This window comes from Bos mutus, chromosome 16, assembly GCF_027580195.1.
Source record: "Bos mutus isolate GX-2022 chromosome 16, NWIPB_WYAK_1.1, whole genome shotgun sequence".
NCBI lineage: Eukaryota > Metazoa > Chordata > Mammalia > Artiodactyla > Bovidae > Bos > Bos mutus.
In genome coordinates this window covers 60,576,828-60,598,919 of record NC_091632.1, presented here as the reverse complement: position 1 = coordinate 60,598,919, position 22,092 = coordinate 60,576,828, and positions in this window count along the sequence as shown.

Genomic DNA, 22,092 nt, shown 5'->3' with positions numbered 1-22,092 from the left:
CAAGGCAAGGTCTCATCATGGGCTACGGGCTAAGTAGGAGGGCCACCCTGTACCATGAAGGGAACTACCCCGTACTATATAACTGCAGTCAAAATACACACCAGCCACTCTTTTTACCCCGTTACCAGGATGGAACATTTAAGGAACAAAGCAGCTGCTCAGAATTTTAGGGATTTACCAAAAAAGAACAAATGTGTTCTGTCATGTGGGCTGCATCATGCCATTCCTCAATGAGCTGAGATGATGATTCATGGGTATGAATCACCCGTGACATCTGTCACCCTGGGACTCTGAAGCTGCTATGGGCTCATATTGAGGCTGACCTCTTGCTTTTATGTCCCTGTGTGTAGGTTGTGTATGTGCGTGACTGCACATGTGCACACACATGCACACTCATTATCACATCATTATAAATTAAGGAGTTCAACACTTTTAAATTTAACATCTTTAGAAATGAAAAAAAAAAAAACATGTCAAAGGAATCTGAGTGCTCAGATTTGACTGTCTTTCCTATCTTTATAGAAAAGAGCTATTAACAAAACCTGACTCTTGAGCCATTCTCTGGTCTTCTACTGAGTGAGACTCAAGGTAGTGTTTCAGGTGGCTAGATGACTGATTCCTTGCACTTTAAAATAAGAATAAAATAGACTATTTCATTCACTTTGAATAAGACATAAACTTCAGTTTCCCTGGACTTGGAACTCAACATTCTAAAACGAAGATCATAGTATTCGGTCCCATTACTTCATGGAAAATAGATGAGGAAACATTGGAAACAGTGACAAACTTTATTTTCTTGGGCTGCAAAATCACTGCAGATGGTAACTGCAGCCACGAAATTAAAAGATGGTTGCTCCTTGGAAGGAAAGCATGACAAACCTAGATAGCGTATTTAAAAGCAGAGACATTACTTTGCCAACAAAGGTTTGTCTAGCCAAAGCTATGCTTTTTCCAGTAGTCATGTATGGATGTGAGAGGTGGACTATAAAGAAGGTTGAACTCCAAAGAATTGATGCTTTTGAACTGTGATGTTGGAGAAGACTCTTGAGAGTCCCTTGGACTGCAAGGAGTTCAAACCCGTCAATTCTAAAGGAAAAGAATCCTGAATATTCATTAGAAGGACTGACGGTGAGGCTGAAACTCCAATACTTTGGCCACCTGATGCGAAGAGCTGACTCATTAGAAAAGACCCTGATGCTGGGAAAGACTGAAGGCAAAAGAAGGGTATGACAGAGGATGAGATGGTTGGATGGCACCACTGACTCAATGGACATGAGTTTGAGCAAGCTCTGGGAGTTGGTGATGAACAGGGAAGCCTGGCGTGCTGAAGTCCATGGGGTCACAAAGAGTTGGACATGACTGAGCAACTGAACAGCATCAACAAAGAATCCCATAGAAGCAGCTGGGATCATCTGAGACCACAGGAGATGTCACAGCAAAGCCATAAATGACCAATGTCAGGTGCTTACATAGAAACCACTTATACACAAAAACTGGAGGAACTAGTCCAAATCCTTAATCCCATTCTAAGCACGCATGACACCTTTGGTTCCTACACCTGCCCGCATATCACCTGGAGGATTTTTACATTTTGTATATAACACAAGCCCAGAGGGCACAAATGTCAGCATCACTATGACAGTGAATGGGTGGGGAGGAGAGAAGCTCCCTAAGTGATGTGCTTCTCATACAGACACACACACACACACACACACATATACACACATGCACACGCACGCACACACACACACATTCCAGCTTGGAAACCCAGGGCAGAGGGCCCAGAAGCCCTTCAAAAAGGACAACATTTTTTTCTAAGTTTGGCCCAGCCAATTCCAATTTAAAACTCTTCTGAGTTCCAAAACAATGGTATGATGGAGTTGGGGTGGCCAGAGCTCCAGGCTGTGCCTTCTGACCTCAGAGGGATAACAGAGCCCTGAGCCTGCCATGTAGAGCCAATTCTGGAGGTGCTCAACCCCAAGGGGGTGGAGGTCCCCACACCTCTGAGACTCTACAGAAGTATCACTGGAAGGGTGACAGGTCTACTTGTTGTGTTGTATTTTCTTTCAATTTTAAAATCAAATAGTAGTTGCGCATGTATCCATGTTAGTGCGTGTTTGTGTGGGATGGAGTAAAAGACATGTCAGAGTCACTCAGAAAGCTTTGTCAAAATCAACAGCTAACCTTTTCCCTACCAGCCCCTAAGATGCCAGGATTCTGATTCAATTATTCTGGGGTGGCATCTGGACATAGCCCTTTGATTTAAAAAAGCCAGGTAACTCTGACACCACCCCTTCCAGTTGAGAGTACCAGTGATAAAATATCCGTGGGACCCTATCTATCTATTCACAAGTCGTTTGTTTAAAGTTAAAGCAACTCAGAACTCTTCCAGGCATGGCAGGAACATTCAGTCCACAAGAGGCATCCATGTCACCTGTTAATAGTTTTCTACCAAAGCCTGTTCTACCAAAGATGTTTCTACGTAACACCTTCTTTAGTCTTGCTTGCTGCCCGTGCTTTGCTTTAATCCTTGCTCTGTTTTATTCATTGCCTTTCTCCCTCTTCTCTTTCTTATTAGCTGCTGTGGATGATTCAGGACTCATCAGCATAACATTCAGGAAGTCCTCATTTGCCGCTGCCTTATTTTAATGCCCCCCGACCCGCCCACAAACATGCCTCTCTAGGACCTTTAGCTATTTCACTGTGATTCTCTGGCTGCCTGTGTTTCCCACAGCAGTACAGGGAAGGGGCTTGGCTGAGGGTGTCCTCTCCTTGTCAGCCACACTCTGTCCTGCCTGGGCTGTTCCCTGCCCCTCCCTGGTGTCCTCGTCATCTCCTCACTGGGTGTCTCTGCTTCTCTAGGCACCACTGCAGACAGCAGTGGTTCTCACACTTTTTTTTTTTTTTGGTTCTCAGACTTAAACTTCATCAGAATTCCCTAAAGGAATTGTTAGAACAGACTCCTGGGCCCCCACCTCTGGATTTTCTGACTTCTAAGTCTGGGGTGGAGCCCAAGAATTGGCTTTCCTAACAATTTCCCAGATGATGCAAATGCCACTGGTCTGGGGACCACACTTTGAAAACCACTGGTGAAGAAGCAAGGACAGGTTTAGAGAGCAGCTCAGTTGGCTACACTTTCCATTAAAAAGGTAGCCCCTGGCCACTGAGTGACCCAGACAACTTATTTGCCTTCTGAGAGACTCAGTTTTCTCAGCTATAGAAATAAGACAATAATAACCTCACAGAACTGTTTTAGGGATAAAATAAGATACTGTTCCCTGGCCTCTGTTAAAAGCAGAATTTTTATTTTATTTTTTACATATATATTCTTTCCTATATTCTTTTCCATTATGGTTTATCAGAGGATATTGAATCTAGCTCCCTGTGCTATACAGCAGGACCTTTATCCATTCTACATATAATAGTGTGACTCTGATAATCCCAAACTCCCATACTTCCCTTCCCTGCCACCAGCCCAGGCAACCACAAGTCTGTTCTCCATGACTGTGATTCTGTTTCTGTTTCTCAAATAACTTCATTGTGTTGTATTTGAGATTCAACATGCAAGTGATATCATATGGTATTTGTCTTTCTCTTTCTGACTTACTTCACTTAGTATAATCACCTCTAGATCCATCCATGTTGCTGCAAATGGCACTATTTCATTCTTTTTACGGCTGAGTAGTATTCCATTGTGTACATGTACCACATCTTTTTATCCCTTCTTCTGTCAATGGACATTTAGATGGAGAAACAGAATCTATTAAATGAGATTAGAAGACTGAGCACTCTTTGCCAGTCATTAGTAGCCATGCAAGGAGCACTGCCCACCAATGCCATTGTCATTTGGCAATCTGGAATGAGTGGCCTTAGCTCATGTGGGAAACCACTTAAATGTACAGAGTGGCAGGATTGGGTCACCTTCCCCTGACACTTAGGCTCTCCAGAATGTACTGTCTAGGGACTTCCCTGGTGGTCCAGTGGTTAAGACTCTGTGCTCCCCCTAAGGCAGGGGTCATGGGTTCAATCCTTGATCAGGGAACCAAGATCCTGCATGCCATACAGCACTACCAAAATAAATAAAATAAAATAAAATAAATAGATGTTATCTGCTTGAAGGAAAAATTATGATGTACAAAGAGAAAAATTTTTGTGCTGTCTAAATAGAGAAGGAAAGAAAAACCACTTTCATCTTCCTGGTTCTCATTCCCCTCCCTCCCTTACTCATGCCATTCAATCTGAAATCCCATGGCTAATTCCAAGAGGTACATTTTGTCCTTATAAGGAATGTACAGGGCTTGCATTCCTGTGCTCATAAGAGAGTGTGGTCTAATGGATAAGTAGTGGGAGTGGCAGGGAGGTGGGTTCTATTTAAAGCCTCCCCACTGACTCACTGAGGCATCCTAGAGAAACGGCTTCATTCCTCTGGGCCTTGGGTTTCCTCTCATTAAAGGGAGGAGAGCTAACTCCTTAGCAGGGCATGCCTGAGGACAGGGTAGTCAATGTGAGAAGCACTTGGAGGAGGAGAGGCATGTGGTCATAGCAAATATGGAATCTGGAGAGGGACACTCTTTCTCCACCTTCTCCTAAGTATTACAAAATGCCTACCTCCATCCAATGAGGCTGGCCAAGGCTCTATCCTGACCCATCTGAAGCCCTGACCTTCGGAAACAGTGCAAATAATGAGAATTTTATGAGCCCTCCTGCTGAAACAGCATTGCCCTCTCCTCCTCCTCTCTGAGGTTTGGGGGAGGCAGACTGGGGGACCAGGAGAGCCCTGGCCCAAGAGACTGAAATAAGATATCTGCACATGCCTCTGTCTGTCTCCACCTTGGACCTGGGGCCAGAGCCTGCCTGACTCAAGAGTTTAAAATGCTAATGATATCCAACACCCCTTCCAACTCTTTGACACCCCCATAACTCTGAACCATGAGGTCTTTCCCAACATGGTCAAGAATTCAAGGAATAGAACAATAGCTCTGTTCCCACTCAGAGACACAGCACCTGCACTCAGTCCTTTCTGCCTTCCCCTGGAGAGAGTCTCTGTATTGTCCTCTCGCTGCTTTACCCAGTGGTTTTTGAGTCCCTGCTTGTCTCCGTCTGGCGACTAGCCTAGACCTGGGAATTGGAGTCCACAAGTTCTGCCTTCAAAGCTGTTACCTCAAGCAAAAGAAATCAGGAAGAGCTCTTCCTTCTACTCAGGGGGTGTAGTTTTAGAAGAGTCCGGAAAAACTTAAATAAAGTTTAAATTTATGTGCCTAATGGCTGCACAGGAGCACAGTGAACCCTTCTGAGGAGTTTGGAAAGACCTTTGGAGAACAGAAGGGAAGAAAAAAGAAGCTCTCTCTAATAAGGCAGCAGAAAGGAAAAATGGTCACGGGGGTTTATTGATTCATCTTGCCAGGTACCAAGTGAGTTGCTTCACATACATCTGCTTACCCTCTATCAATTTCATGAAGTAGATTTTTTTTTTCACAAGTTAAAGTTAACTACAGTTGTGCATAATAAATTTCCTTATGCTCCCAGAGCTAGTTCGTGGGAGGGCCAGTGCTCCAGTCCATGTGGTCCAGACTCTAATGCAACGCCTCCCAAAGACAGGACATCTGATCTGGTCTCAAATAGTCACTAAGATTTTCCCTGGAAGAGAATGGGCAGTTTCCCCAGATCCAGAGAGGAGGCTAAATCAACAAAGTCCCAGAGGTAAGATTTGGTGAGCAGCCAGGATTTAAGAACTGATGCAGGCAGTGTCAGGAAATGACATAAAAAGGGCACCGGGGAGGGGGCACAGCCAAAGCTCCTGTGTGTCCCTCCAGGCCATGAGGTGCCATGGAAATGGGAATAACTCCATCCCATTTTTCCCTTTAAAGCTTCTGCTTTGATAGCACTGTGATGGGAAAAGAGGTTTTTTTCAGGCATTGATGAAGCATTAATAATATTAGGGAGAGGGGGCAATAAGGAGATGACGAGAAGCTCAGAAGAGACACGCCGTGTCTGAGGGAACTAAGGCTGTCACCAAGTATACCAGCTCCAAGTAAATATAATATGCTTAGCCACTGTTAACGGAGAAGGCAATGGCACCCCACTCCAGTACTCTTGCCTGGAAAATCCCATGGACAGAGGGCCTGGTGGGCTGTAGTCCATGGGGTCACTAAGAGTCGGACACGACTGAGCGACTTCACTTTCACTCACTTCAGAAGAGAAATGATGAAAACTTGGACCAACCTCTTGCTCTGCTGTCTATAACATTTCAGGGACTAGAGGAGCCCTGGGAAAATCCACATGTACTTAGAATTCTAAGCATTGTTAGGCTACCTACCTTTTCCCTTGGCCAAGCTCCTAGAAAACACATAATAGGTATGAATTTAGTAGATCAAGCCCTGAAGGTCTGCCATTTCCTAGGAGGATGTTTCAGAAGTAGACCCTCTCCTTAAAGCTTCAAAGCCTCTTAGGGATTCCAATCTCCTTTGGAAAGGACCTAGGGAAACTTGATTTAAATTTCTCAGGATTCTTCCAAATCTACATCCTCTGAAGAGAAGGAAGAGCTCTTTCCGTTATTGTCAGGAAAAGGAGTGGCATTCTCAGACAAAAACTGCATTCACGTGATAGACAAAAGAGAGCCAGGTGGCTTGGAATCAGATCCTTTTTAGACTGTATGGTGTGAGACAAGCAGCTTAAGAGAGTTTGGGCCACAGCTGTCTTCGGAGAAGACAGGGCTTGAGTCCAGGCCACCCAGTGGAGCCAGAGGAAATCTGGAGGGCTGACCGAGGGGATGGTAGCAGATAAGTGATGTCACTGAACCATCACAGCACAGATCAACACGGGGCTACCCTGAGGCTCCAAGGAACCCAGACAGAGGCAAAAAGATGTGAAAAAAGTAGGGTATCTGTACATCCACTCATAAGCAGCTGCACTGTCTCCAAAAGTGATGAGTAAATAGAAATGATGACATATCTTGTTCATTTTGAAAATCAAGTCTCTGGCTTCATCTTTACCTCTGTCAACCGAAGAGGAAAAAAAAAAAAAAACCACAACCTAAAAGTTGAGAATTATGTTTTATTCAGCAGACTTTCTGGGGCTTAGGCTCAGGAGGCAGCCTCTCAGGCACCTCTGAGGGACTCCTGCAAAGAGGTGAGGAAAGCGCCAGTATATACAGGAGTTTTTGCAACAAAAACTCAAACATCAAAAGATAATAATTAATTAAAGAAAAACAGATCTCTCAAATTAATGAATTTAGTGGGTTTCTATGTAAGAGATGATATAAGAGTTTGGGATCATTGAAATGATTCTTTTGATGTGCACCTTAGTTATCTAGGGCCAGCATTCTGAGATTCCCCATCCTGAATTTCATCAGCATGCTCTTCTGGGGGCAGCTGCAGTGGCTGATGGTTTGGTAGCGGCAACATCCTTTGTTTACTGATACAGCAGGTGACATTCTTCATCCACACCTTCATCAAAGAATTAAAAGGAATCCTCCTACACTGTTGGTAGAAGTGTAAAATGATATAGCAACTATGGAGACCAGTACGGATGTTCCTTTAAGAACTAAAACTAGAGCTACCATATGATCCAGTAAACCCACTCCTGAGTGTATATCTGGAGAAAACCATAATTTAAAACATGCATGCACCCCAATGTTCATTGAAACCCTGTATACAATAGCCAGGACATGATAGCAACCTACATATCCATTGATACAGGAATGTGGTACATATATGCAGTAGAATATTATTTAGTCATTAAAAAAAAGCATAAAATAACACCATTGCCGCAATGTAGATGGACCTAGAGATTATCATACTGAGTGAAGTAAGCCAGACAGAGAAAGACAAATATATAATAAAACTTATGAATGGAATCTGAAAAAATGATACAAATGAATTTATTTACAAAACAGAAATGGAGTCACAGATATGAAAAACAAGCTTATAGTTATCAAGGGGGAAAGAGGAGGTGCACTGGGAGACTTGGATTGGCATAAACACATTACTATATATAATATAGATAACTCATAACAACCTACAGTATAGTACAAGGAACTCTACTCAGTACTCTGTAATGGCCTATGTGGGAAAAGAATCTAAAAAAGAGGGGATGTATGTATGTATATAACTGATTCACTTTGTTGTACAGCAGAAACTAACACATCACTGTAAATCAACTGTACTTCAATAAAAATTACTTTTTAAAAGAAAAAGAATTTACTTCTCTCACTCAACTCTCACCCAACGTCTTTTCCTCCCACTATTTAAAAGGGCAACAGGGAGCTTGCACAGCCCACAAAGAGTTGAAGGACCCGAGTGAGTTCTGGTCCCATCTCTGTCCCGTCTCTGTCCCAGCTCCTCCTGGGGCAGGAGCTCCCTGCCCCAGCAACCTCTACTTTGTCTCTTTATTACGAAGAGCGGGAAATCATGAAATGATGGGGTTGGAAGTACAGGCTGCCCTTTTCAGTCCCTTTCAATCCCAACAATTTCTCCTTTGTCTCAGACTCCCACTCCTCTCCCCCATGTATTTTCATCTTTATTTTGGTCTTTCTCTGTTTTTTCTTGCTTATAAAATCTAGCCTGTGTGAGTAATGTTCATATGGTTATGAATACAGTTGGTTCTTTGTCATCTGTGATAATGAGCTTGGGATCATGTGGATAACCCCAAACTGCAAACACTGTTCATATACATGACTGAGGCATATTCCAGTGTGACTAACAGTCTAATATTTGGTTTGGACTGCATTCGTGGAGTATACTTAGCTGGTTAGCAGGATGGGCCCAGAAAGATTAACTGGGCAGCCTTGGGAAGAACTAGGATTCGAGAATGGGTACAAATATTGCCAAGTCCCCTCCACCAGCAATGTCCTGTTTATACATTAGACTTTGGTAGATGGTGCGATTAACACTACAAAGGTCCATGTGTAGAGCAGGCCTGGGAATAGGGTGGAAGCTACCCTTAGAAAAGGTCATCCCTGGCCAGAGGTTTAAGAAACTGAGAGCCTCAGAACCACATAAGTTTAGTATCTCAGTTCTGGAATGGCTCAGCCTACAAGACTGAGGGTTAGCCTTCCTCTCTGGATTCTGCTGCCCCTTTGTTTCATCTTGGGGCTGACACTGTGCTAAGAAAAAACCTCTTGGATATTTACAAGTTGAAACAACCCCATAGAAAAGCAAGCCTCATAGGAATACAAAGCCCTTGTGTTTTCCTGATTGTGCAGCCCTGCCATCTCTTCTAGAATGAAAAAGGGAAGAAGCTGGGGTTTTTTTAATTTAAATTTATTTATTTTAATTAGAGGCTAATTACTTCACAATATTGTATTGGTTTTGCCATACATCAACACGAATCCGCCACGGGTGTATACGTGTTCCCAGTCCTGAACTCCCCTCCCACCTCCCTCCCCAAAGCTGGGCATACATACTGAGGAAACCAGAATTGAAAGAGACACGTGTACCCCAATGTTCATCACAGCACTGTTTATAATAGCCAGCACATGGAAACAACCTAGATGTCCATCAGCAGATGAATGGATAAGAAAGCTGTGGTACATATACACAATGGAGTATTACTCAGCCATTAAAAAGAATACATTTGAATCAGTTCTAATGAGGTGGACGAAACTGGAGCCAGTTATCAGAGTAAAGTACACCAGAAAGGAAGAAGCTGTTTTAAGGCTATGATTACCGTCCTAGGACCCAGGTCCTGCTTTCTCCCTACCTTCTCCTCTAGGGATCTGGTCTCCAACAGTCTCCTCATCATCAATTATCCCTGATCAATCCATCAGTAAAGGCAGTTCAAGTGAGCTGAAAGGTAATTTTGATCTGGCTGAGTCGAGATATTGTATAAAGTTTCCTCTACTCAGAAAAGGTTGAAAATTTTTACATAAGATCACAGAATACATAGTTCATCTGGACCATTTTTCTAGATTCCACATATATCCACCAATATCTGATATTTGTTTTTCTCTTTCTGATTTACTTCACCCTGTATGATGAGAGTCTCTGAGGGTGGAATGAATTGGGAGATTGGGATTGACATATATACGCTACTGGGCTTCCCTGGTGGCTCAGACGGTAAAGAATCTGCCCCTAATGCAAGAAATCTGGGTTTGATCCCTGGGTCTGGAAGATTCCCTGGAGAAGGGAATGGCAACACACTCCAGTATCCTTGCCTGGAGAATTCCATGGACAGAGGAGCCTGGCAAGCTACAGTCCACGGGGTCACAAAGAATCAGACACAGTTGAGCAACTAACACACACACACACACTGCTATATATGAAAAAGATTACTAACGAGAACCTACTATATTGCACCAGGAATTCTATCTACTCAGTGCTCTGTGATGACCTAAATGGGAAGGAAATCCAAAAAAGAGAGGATATATGTATATATATAGCTGATTCACTTTGCTGTATAGCAGAAAATAACAACATTCTAAAGCAGCTATATGCCAGTAATTTTTTTTTTAATCGCAGGTAACAAAGTTCTGTATGTTATATTATCTTACAATAAATTTTGAATCCTCTTTTATTATTAATGTAACATATTCAGTGCACATTTGGAAATTGAAGTAAATGTATACTGAAGAAAAGGTAAGAGAGCTACACTCTAATACCAGAGATAAGCACCCTTAACATTTTGGTTTTTTACTCTCTTTTCTAAGGGAATAAAAAGACATGATAGAAAAAGAGATAAAAAAACAAGTAGATGGTAGATACTTTGTTCATAGTTTTAGTTTTCTAATTCACCGTTTCTTTGTAACAATCTTGTAAGCATTTTCATATATTTAATTTTTCTAATGCTATTTAGTGTGTTTCTGTTACTTTTAATTTTAGGCATGTATAATAATTTGCTAAGCATTTCTATATTGTTGAGATTTTGCTTCCAATTCTTTACTTATTTTATGTAAAATGACAATGAAAATCTTCTTACATCAGTATTTCTTTGTATTACTGGGTTTTTCCTCAGAAGTGATTCCTTTAAAAATGAATTTCAGGGCAAAGGGGCATAAAAATTTTTAAGGATCTTGACTAAATGATCAAAAACTTTTTTACACAAGTAGCAACAATGTATACTTCTAATGGCAGTGTAAATAGCATAACCCCTGCTGACATGTAAATTTTTATAGTGTTTAATAATTATATATAGTTATTTATAAAGCAAAAAATGTGATAATTCCTTTTTTTTTTTTTTTTTGGTCCTACAACATGCGGGATCTTAGTTCTCAGACCAGGAATGGAACCCGTTTCCCCTGCAGTAGAAGCACAGAGCAACCACTGCACCACCAGGGAAGTCCTGATGATTCAGTATTTTCATTAGAATTTCCTTGAATTTAGTTTGTAAATATTTTTCCTATGTTTATAGAACTCTCAACTTATAATCTTTGCCCATTTTTCTGTTGGGTTCTTTTTTATTCTATGAGCTATTCATATCAACTTTATATCAGCTATATATTTATGTATGCATGCATGCTCAGTCGCTTCCTTAGTGTCCAACTCTTTGCAACCCCATGGACTGTAGCTCACCAGGCTCCTCTGTCCATGGAATTCTCTAGGCAAGAATGCAGGAGTGACTTGCCATGCCCTCCACCAGGGGATCTTCCCGACCCAGAAATCGAACTGGTATCTCCAGTGTCTCCTGCATTGCAGGCAGATTTTTTTGCCTTTGAGCCACTGGGGAAGCCCTGTGTTTATGATAAATACATACATATGTGTATTAAGTTTTACTACCTATGCTGCAAACATTTTTCCTCATTTGATTTTTTTAATTTTGTTCATGATTTTAATATTAATTTTTTAATTTAATTGTAATCAAATTTCTGCTTTTACTTTATTATTTCCTCCACATTTTACAATTTCATCTCCATTGTAAAAAGACTGGAGAATACTTATCCTTGTTTTCTATTAATAATTATTTGTTTTTTAGTAATTATTTTTCTTTTACTTTTTATATTTAACTTTATAATCCATCTCGTGTTTATTTTGCACATAGTATGAGGTGAGAATTTTACTGGAGATCATTCTCCAAACTATTTGCTGACTAATCCATGTTTGTTATGTTTCCATTATCACATGTTAAATTCTCATGCATGCAGTAATGCTGACGCATCACTCAGACTCCCCTATGGGAATAAAGGATTGGTTCTTCAGTTTCAGAAAGACAGCCCTCAGTTGCCAGACCTCTTTTTGGGATTGCCTCAATAGAAACAAAAAAAAATGAAACAAAACTGTCTTGCCCTGGGTCATAGCTTCCAGAGGCAACCCTCAACCAGCAATGGACTGTTACCAGAGTATAAAGGTCCAGGCTTCTCCCCCCCAGTTCAAGACAACTCTAAGGGCTGTCCCAGCCCCACAGCTCCCTGTAATGCCAAAGCCCTTCTTGGGACTGATTCACACCTAAGCTCTTCTTCCCTTTGCCCAATTTCACTTCTATCTTCTTCCATTCTGGCAGGTCTGAATAGCACTCCCTAGCCAGTAGCCTAACTGTTGCTTCCTGACCTGCATACAAATTTCTCAAGAGGCAGGTCAGGTGGTCTGGTATTCCCATCTCTTTCAGAATTTTCCACAGTTTATTGTGATCCACACAGTCAAAGGCTTTGGCATAGTCAATAAAGCAGAAATAGATGTTTTTCTGGAACTCTCTTGCTTTTTCTATGATCCAGCGGATGTTGGCAATTTGATCTCTGGTTCCTCTGCCTTTTCTAAAACCAGCTTGAACATCAGGAAATTCACGGTTCACATATTGCTGAAGCCTGGCTTGGAGAATTTTGAGCATTACTTTACTAGCGTGTGAAATGAGTGCAATTGTGCGGTAGTTTGAGCATTCTTTGGCATTGCCTTTCTTTGGGATTGGAATGAAAACTGACCTTTTCCAGTCCTCTGGCCACTGCTGAGTTTTCCAGATTTGCTGGCATATTGAGTGCAGCACTTTCACAGCATCATCTTTCAGGATTTGGAATAGCTCAACTGGAATTCCATCACCTCCACTAGCTTTGTTCGTAGTGATGCTTTCTAAGGCCCACTTGACTTCACATTCCAGGACGTCTGGCTCTAGGTCAGTGATCACACCATCGTGATTATCTGGGTGATGAAGATCTTTTTTGTACAGTTCTTCTGTGTATTCTTGCCATCTCTTCTTAATATCTTCTGCTTCTGTTAGGTCCATACCATTTCTGTCCTTTATCGAGCTCATCTTTGCATGAAATGTCCCTTTGGTATCTCTGATTTTCCTGAAGAGATCCCTAGTCTTTCCCATTCTGTTGTTTTCCTCTATTTCTTTGTATTGATCGCTGAAGAAGGCTTTCTTATCTCTTCTTGCTAGTCTTTGAAACTCTGCATTCAGATGTTTATATCTTTCCTTTTATCCTTTGCTTTTTGCTTCTCTTCTTTTCACAGCTACTTGTAAGGCCTCCCCAGACAGCCATTTTGCTTTTTTGCATTTTTTTTCTATGGGAATGGTCTTGATTCCTGTCTCCTGTACAATGTCACGAACCTCATTCCATAGTTCATCAGGCACTCTATCTATCAGATCTAGGCCCTTAAATCTATTTCTCACTTCCACTGTATAATCATAAGGGATTTGATTTAGGTCATACCTGAATGGTCTAATGGTTTTCCCTACTTTCTTCAATTTCAGTCTGAATTTGGCAATAAGGAGTTCATGGTCTGAGCCACAGTCAGCTCCTGGTCTTGTTTTTGCTGACTGTATAGAGCTTCTCCATCTTTGGCTGCAAAGAATATGCAGGTCAGGAAGCAACAGTTAGAACCGGACATGGAACAACAGACTGGTTCCAAATAGGAAAAGGAGTACGTCAAGGCTGCATATTGTCACTCTGTTTATTTAACTTATATGCAGAGTACATCATGAGAAACTCTGGACTGGAAGAAATACAAGCTGGAATCAAGATTGCCGGGAGAAATATCAATAACCTCAGATATGCAGATGACACCACCCTTATGGCAGAAAGTGAAGAGGAACTCAAAAGCCTCTTGATGAAAGTGAAAGTGGAGAGTGAAAAAGTTGGCTTAAAGCTCAACATTCAGAAAACGAAGATCATGGCATCTGGTCCCATCACTTCATGGGAAATAGATGGGGAAAGAGTGGAAACAGTGTCAGACTTTATTTTTCTGGGCTCCAAAATCACTGCAGATGGTGACTGCAGCCATGAAATTAAAAGACATTTACTCCTTGGAAAGAAAGTTATGACCAACCTAGATAGCATATTCAAAAGCAGAGACATTACTTTGCCAAAAAAATTTCATCTAGTCAAGGCTATGGTTTTTCCTGTGGTCATGTATGGATGTGAGAGTTGGACTGTGAAGAAAGCTGAGCGCCGAAGAATTGATGCTTTTGAACTGTGGTGTTGGAGAAGACTCTTGAGAGTCCCTTGGACTGCAAGGAGATCCAACCAGTCCATTCTGAAGGAGATCAGCCCTGGGTGTTCTTTGGAAGGAATGATGCTAAAGCTGAAACTCCAGTACTTTGGCCACCTGATGCGAAGAGTTGACTCATTGGAAAAGACTCTGATGCTGGGAGGGATAGGGGGCAGGAGGAGAAGGGGATGACAGAGGATGAGGTGGCTGGATGGCATCACTGACTCGATGGATGTGAGTCTGAGTGAACTCCGGGAGATGGTGATGGACAGGGAGGCCTGGCGTGCTGAGATTCATGGGCTCACAAAGAGTCAGACACGACTGAGTGACTGATCTGATCTGATCTGATCTGAACCAGTAGCCTGCAACTGAATCTCCATTTCAGAATCAGCTCCAGGCATACATACATACAGCCTTTGACAGACATACAGTCCCACAGTCTGTAACCCACAATTCCAAAAGTTCAGGAAACAGAGGTTTTTGTTTATAATATTTATTTTGACTGCACTGGATCTTAGTTGCAGCTCCCAGGATCTTTTTTAGTTGTGGCATGCGCATTTCTTAGTTGGGGTATATGGGATCTAGCTCCCCGACCAGGGATGGAACCCAGCCCCCTGCATTTGGGAGCACAGAGTTTTACCCACTGGACCACCAGGGAAGTCCCCCCCACCCCACCAAATTTTTTAATCATGAGTTTGATGCAAACATTCATTTGGGAACAAAGCATGAGCTGAATCAGTAAGAGACTATTTACCACTTTGATGTATCTTATTCAATTTCATTGCAGAAGATTCCTGTCTAGACCAACTGGAAGAATTAAGTATTTTTTAGGATATAACCAAATCGCCTTACTAAAATTCAATTTGTATTTCTTTTTATTTAAGTATAGTTGATATACAATAGTATATGTTTCAAGTGTGTAACAGTGATTCACAATTTTTGAAGGTTTAAACTCTAGATTTTAAATTCCAAAACACATCTAGCCCAAAGAGTCTCAGATGAGGCACCAAGGACCTATGCTTGAGTACGTTTTGAAACTTACCTTGAGGCATATGTTGTTTTAATGGCAATATCATCATAAAGCATTCAGTTCAGTTCGGTTCAGTCACTCAGTCGTATCCGACTCTTTGCGACCCCATGAATCGCAGCACGCCAGGCCTCCCTGTCCATCACCAAGTCCCAGAGTTCACTCAAACTCACGTCCATCGAGTCGGTGATGCCATCCAGCCATCTCATCCTCTGTCGTCCCCTTTTCCTCCTGCCCCCAATCCCTCCCAGCATCAGAGTCTTTTCCAATGAGTCAACTCTTCGCATCAGGTGGCCAAAGTACTGGAGTTTCAGCTTTAGCATCATTCCTTCCAAAGAACACCCAGGGCTGATCTCCTTCAGAATGGACTGGTTGGATCTCCTTGCAGTCCAAGGGACTCTCAAGAGTCTTCTCCAACACCACAGTTCAAAAGCATTGGTTCTTTGGCCCTCAGCTTTCTTCACCGTCCAACACTCGCATCCATACATGACCACTGGAAAAACCACAGCCTTGACTAGACGGACCTTTGTTGGCAAAGTAATGTCTCTGCTTTTCAATATGCTATCTAGGTTGGTCATAACTTTTCTTCCAAGGAGTGTCTTTAATTTCATGGCTCATGAAGCATATTGAAACCTAATAGATTAAAGTCTCTCCTTCAGCACCCCTGGGCTTTGTTGGTGGCTCAGACAGTAAAGAATCTGCTTGCAATGCCAGGGACCCAGGTTTGATCCCTGGGTGGGGAAGACCCCTTGGAGAAGGGAATGACTACCCACTCTAGTATTCTTACCTGGGAAATCCCATGGACAGAGGAACCTGGCAGATTACAGTCCATGGGGTCACAAATAGTCGGACACAACTTAGCAACTAACACTTCAGCACTACTATCCCTTTACAATATACATTTTGCTATTCCTATTGGTTTGTTCTTGGCAATAAACTTCAGAATTCTTTTATTAAATTACAACCCAAATTGAGATTTTCACTGAAATAATATTAAGGATAAAAATTAATCTGAGAAGAGTTAACATCTTTAAAGTATTTAACCATCCCATTGACAAACATGACAAGCCTATTCTTTTGTTCATATTTACTTTTATATAATTAACTGAGCTTTGAAGTTTCTTTGGAAAAGCTCCACATGTATTGCAATAGCTTTGCTTTGGATTATTATTCTGAGAGAAGCTAAGAAACTCTTTTTCCCCATTAATTAAGCTTTACTTTTAACTGCTTCTCTGCTATAGACTGAATGTTTGTGCTCTCACCCCCCAAATTCATATATTGAAACCTGACCCCCAGTGTAATGGTATTTGGAGGTAAGGCCTTTGGGAAGTGTTTAAGTCTTGGGGGTGGAGCCCTCTTGACTAGAATTAGTGTTCTTATAAAAGAAAGCCCAGAGAGCTCTCTGACCCCTTTTACCATGTGAGGTCAGAGAGAAAACAGCTATCTATAACCAGAAAATGGGACTCAACAGATGTTGTATCTGTCAACACCTTGATCTTGAACCTCCCAGACTTCAGAACTGGGAGAAATAAATGTTTGTTAAGCCTCTCCGTCTATGATATCTTGTTATAGCAACCTCAACAGACTGAGACATTCCCTTTCCAAAGTTATACTAAGTCTAACAGTTCTTCAGTTGGATTTCCTTGAATTTCCCTTGTATTTATTTATGTCATCTGCAAATAATGATAATTTTGTTCTCTCATAAAATATTCATGCATTTCTCTCTTTTCATTTTCTACCATGTTGTGCTGGACGATACATTTATAACAATACGAAATAGTGATGGCAGCAGCCGGAATCCTGGCCAGCTTCCCAAACTTAATTGTAATTGTCCCCAGTGCTTCACCATTAAGCATTATGCTGGCTAGTATTTTATTACACTTATTCTTAATTTTCTACAGAGGTATTGTATTCTTAGTTTTCTAAGAGTTTCCTTTTTATCTGTAAAGAAATATATTGTTTTGTAGCATATATATATGTACATATATATATATATATATATTACATCTGTTGAAATTACCATATTTTGTGTCTTGAAATACTGATGTGTTATAATATACTAGGGCTTCCCTTGTGACTCAGACGGTAAAGAATCTGTTTTCAATGCGGGAGACCTAAGTCCGATCCCTGGGTTGGGAAGATCCCCTGGAGAAGAGAATACTCACTCCAGTATTCTTGCCTGGAGAATTCTATGAAGGAGCCTGGCAGCTGCAGTCCATGGGTAGCAAAGAATTGGACTTGACTGTGTGACTAACACTGCATTAATGGATTCCCTTAGAGTAAATCGTTCTCAAAGTTTAGGACAGACTATTTCATTGTAGTTGGTCAGTTGCACTGATTGTTTACAGAAATATAGATTTTCACACACGTTTGTAATTGGGATCAGTCTATAGTAAAAGATCTCACATGTGAGAAAGCAGAAGTATCACCTCAGGAACAATTTAAAAAATGAAGATTTACATAATCCAGAAACTGTGGCAGAAGAGAAAGATAAATTTGAGTATCAAATACTTTTAATTCCCTAATAGAAAAAAATGCTTCATAGCCAAAAGACAAATGGAAATTTGTTATAAAAAATAATGAATTGACAGATCAGTTCCATATTTTACAAAGTGCTCAAGCAATCAATTACAAAAAGAGAAGAAATCCAGTGGTAAAGTAAGCAGCAGTTACAAGTAAGTAGTTTACAAGAGGAAAAAGAAATCTATAAATGGACAACATAATTTGAAATCACACCCAACCTCTTTGATAATTCAGTTCAGTTCAGTTGCTCAGTCATGTCCAACTCTTTGCAACCCCATGAATTGCAGCACGCCAAGCCTCCCTGTCCATCACCAACTCCCAGAGTTCACTCAAACTCATGTCCATCGAGTCAGTGATGCCATCCAGCCATCTCATCCTCTCATCCCCTTCTCCTCCTGCCCTCTATCCCTCCCAGCATCAGAGTCTTTTCCAATGAGTCAACTCTTCGCATCAGGTGGCCAAAGTATTGGAGTTTCAGCTTTAGCATCTGTCCTTCCAAAGAACACCCAGGACTGATCTCCTTTAGAATTGACTGGTTGGATCTCCTTGCAGTCCAAGGGACTCTCAAGAGTCTTCTCCAACACCACAGTTCAAAAGCATCAATTCTTCGGTGCTCAGCTTTCTTCACAGTCCAACTCTCACATCCATACATGAGCACTGGAAAAACATAACCTTGACTAGACAGACCTTTGTTGGCAAAGTAATGTCTATGCTTTTTAATATGCTGTCTAGGTTGGTCATAACTTTCCTTCCAAGGAGTAAGTGTCTTTTAATTTCATGGCTGCAATCACCATCTGCAGTGATTTTGGAACCCCAAAAAATAAAGTCTGACACTGTTTCCACTGTTTCCCCATCTATATGCCATGAAGTGATGGGACCGACCAGATGCCACGATCTTTGATAATTAAAGAAATACAATTCAGATTTATGATTTAAGCCTATTAACACCCTGTCCTGGCAAAGATATGGCAAAATAAGCACTTAATATCGCTTATTGTTTTTAGAGAAGGACTTGGCAATGGTTATCAAATTAAAAGTCCATGCATATTAGATCCAGCAATTCTGCTGCTAAGGATTTACCATATAGCTCTAGTCACAAAATATATGTAGAAAATGCAAAACTAAACCAAAGCAACCAATGTATTAGCCAACAGAAGACTAGCTAAACAAATTATGTTCATTTTTAAGCTGAAGAATAGTTGATTCACCATGTTGTATTAGTTTCAGATGTATAACAAAGTGATATATGTATATAAATATTCCTTTTAAGATTCTTTCTCTTTATAGGTTATTACAAAATATTAAGTACAGTTCCCTGTGCTATACCATAGGTCCTAGTTGGTTATCTATTTTATGTCTAGTACTGGGGACAGAGGATAAGATGGCTGGATGGCATCACTGACTCCATGGACGTGAGTTTGAGTGAACTCTGGGAGATGGTGATGGACAGGAGGCCTGGCATGCTGCGATTCATGGGGTCGCAAAGAGTCGGACACGACTGAGCGACTGAACTGACTGACTGGGTATAAGCGTTTTTGACAGAATAATATATTGCCATTAAAAAAATAGATTGATCTGTGTGTGCTGATACAGAAAATTTTCAATATAAATTATTAAATGAAAGAAAGCAAGTTGCAGAGAAGTGAACATAGTCTGGACAATCTTGTAGATATATTGAAAGATGGATAAAGATAGATACTGTGTGTACATAATTTTCATTTTTCATACTAGAATGTTACCTTTGGGGACTGAATTTAAACAAGATGGTACAGAGGGATAGTGTCAAGGACACTTTTCATTATACTCTCTGTACTGTTTGAACCTGTTTGAATGCCACTTCTATTAAAATGTAATGCAAGCAAAGATTTTCTAAGAGTTTCAAAATTCATTTTCTGCTATATACTATACTTTACTATATTAAATTGATAATAATATTAAAAAATCTATATTCCTTGGCCCCATAATTAACGACTCTGATCTGTGAGTAGTGGAGCCTCGGAATCTGAAGTTTTTACACACATTCCCAATAATGTATGAAGGTAGCCAAGAAACACATTAAAAAAAATCTCAGTTCTATACCTATGCTGCTCTGTTTTACCTCATTTGGATATTACAGCAAGGTTAACCTAGAACAATAAATTATTTGCATTCTATGATTTTCTATTTCTGAAAGAAATCTATGATCTGTGATTTCTATAATTTTCATGTAGTATCAGAATTATCAATATCTTGACAATTTGTGGAAAAAAATACCAGTAAAATAAGTCTTTGTGGAAATAATTCTTTATACCGCATTTACTTTCTTCCAAAGCTATTTTTCTATTTAGTCTTCCATCCTTTTTTTAAATCATATGGAGTCAATTACATTTTCAATTTAGATAATCCAGATTTTCAAACTTATTGCCATAGAGTTGTACAAAGAAAACTCTAATAAATTTCTTCTCTATTTTATAGAGAAGGTCTATTATATAGCCCATTTCTTATTTCTCAGTTTTATTTTTGAGTACCCTCTCATTTTCCCTTTATTATTCTTGATCTATTTTATAAGTATTTTTAAATAGATTGACCCTCGAACTTTTTAACCAATGCCAATTATTATGCTTCTGTTCATCAACTTTTTAGTATCTGTTTTTATTTTTATTATTCCTCCCTACTTTACTTAAATTTGTATGTTTGTTTTGAAATGCAAAAGTCACTGTCTTCCTTTTCTGCTTAATCATAAAAGCACATAAAATACTGAATTTGACCATAAGTATAATTCTAGCCTCATACCACAATTTAATATTTTCTCAGTATTATTTCATGACCTATAGACATAATTTTATTTTTTTCTTTAGTTCAGTAGTTAAGAAATTATCATGCAATTTTTGTTTTAATTATTTGTTTTAATTATTTTAATATTTTTGTTTAAATTATTTGATCAAAAGTCAAAGGTGTCAGAAAATGTAATTATTCTATATCTGTATTTTGAAATCTACTGAGGTTTTCATTGTATTCTTCAATTTTATATGCTTTGTGAATATTTTAAATGTGTATTCTATTTTTAATATGTATTAATTCATTCTTGTTAGATAATCTTATTATTTAACTCTGTTCTTTGGACGGAATGATGTTAAAGCTGAAACTCCAGTACTTTGGCCACCTCATGCAAAGAGTTGACTCATTGGAAAAGACTCTGATGCTGGGAGGGCTTGGGGGCAGGAGGAGAAGGGGACGACAGAGGATGAGATGGCTGGATGGCATCACTGACTCAATGGACGTGAGTTTGAGTGAACTCTGGGAGTTGGTGATGGACAGGGAGGCCTGGCGTGCTGCAGTTCACGGGGTCACAATCAGTTGGACATGACTGAGTGACTGAACTGAACTGAACTGAACTGAAATGACATTATCTGTCTTTGTCCTTGATTTTTGGTTCTCTAATCTTTCAAAATATGAGAGGGGTGTAGAAAATTTTCCTTTAACAATTTTACTTTTATTTATGTCTTTGTCCTTTTATTTTAGATGTACTTTTATTTTTCAGCTCATTTTAACAGTCTTTAACTTATTAAAATATATACTTGTCTTAACCTCAGATACTATATTTTATTCATGTAGCCATTTAGCAAATATTTATTTAACATTTGCTGGGCATGAGTAGAAGTTCAGCAAGCCATTCAATAGAGTTCTGGCCAATGAGATAAGCAGAAGCCTATTAGAGTGACTGACTTTCCCTTTCTCCTTCCTCCTACGTGGATGCGGTCAGCAGGCTGCTGTCACAGCAGTCATCTTGTGAGCACGAGGGAAGGCCCAAGACTTGGAGATATATCTCCCAACATTATTTACTCACTGAAACAACACAAAAAACTATCTACCTCTGTAAGTCTTGATAATGGAAAAAATTTTTAAATAACTGTAATTGAAGCTACTGCTAAGCTAAGTCACTTCAGCCATGTCCAACTCTGTGCGACCCCATAGACGGTAGCCGACCAGGCTCCGCCGTCCCTGGGATTCTCCAGACAAGAACACTGGAGTGGGTTGCCATTTCCTTCTCCAATGAATGAAAGTGAAAAGTGAAAGTGAAGTCGCTCAGTAAGTGACCCACTCTTCATGACCCCATGGACTGCAGCCTACCAGGCTCCTCCATCCATGGGATTTTCCAGGCAAGAGTTTTGGAGTTGCTTGCCATTGCCTTCTCCAATTGAAGCTACT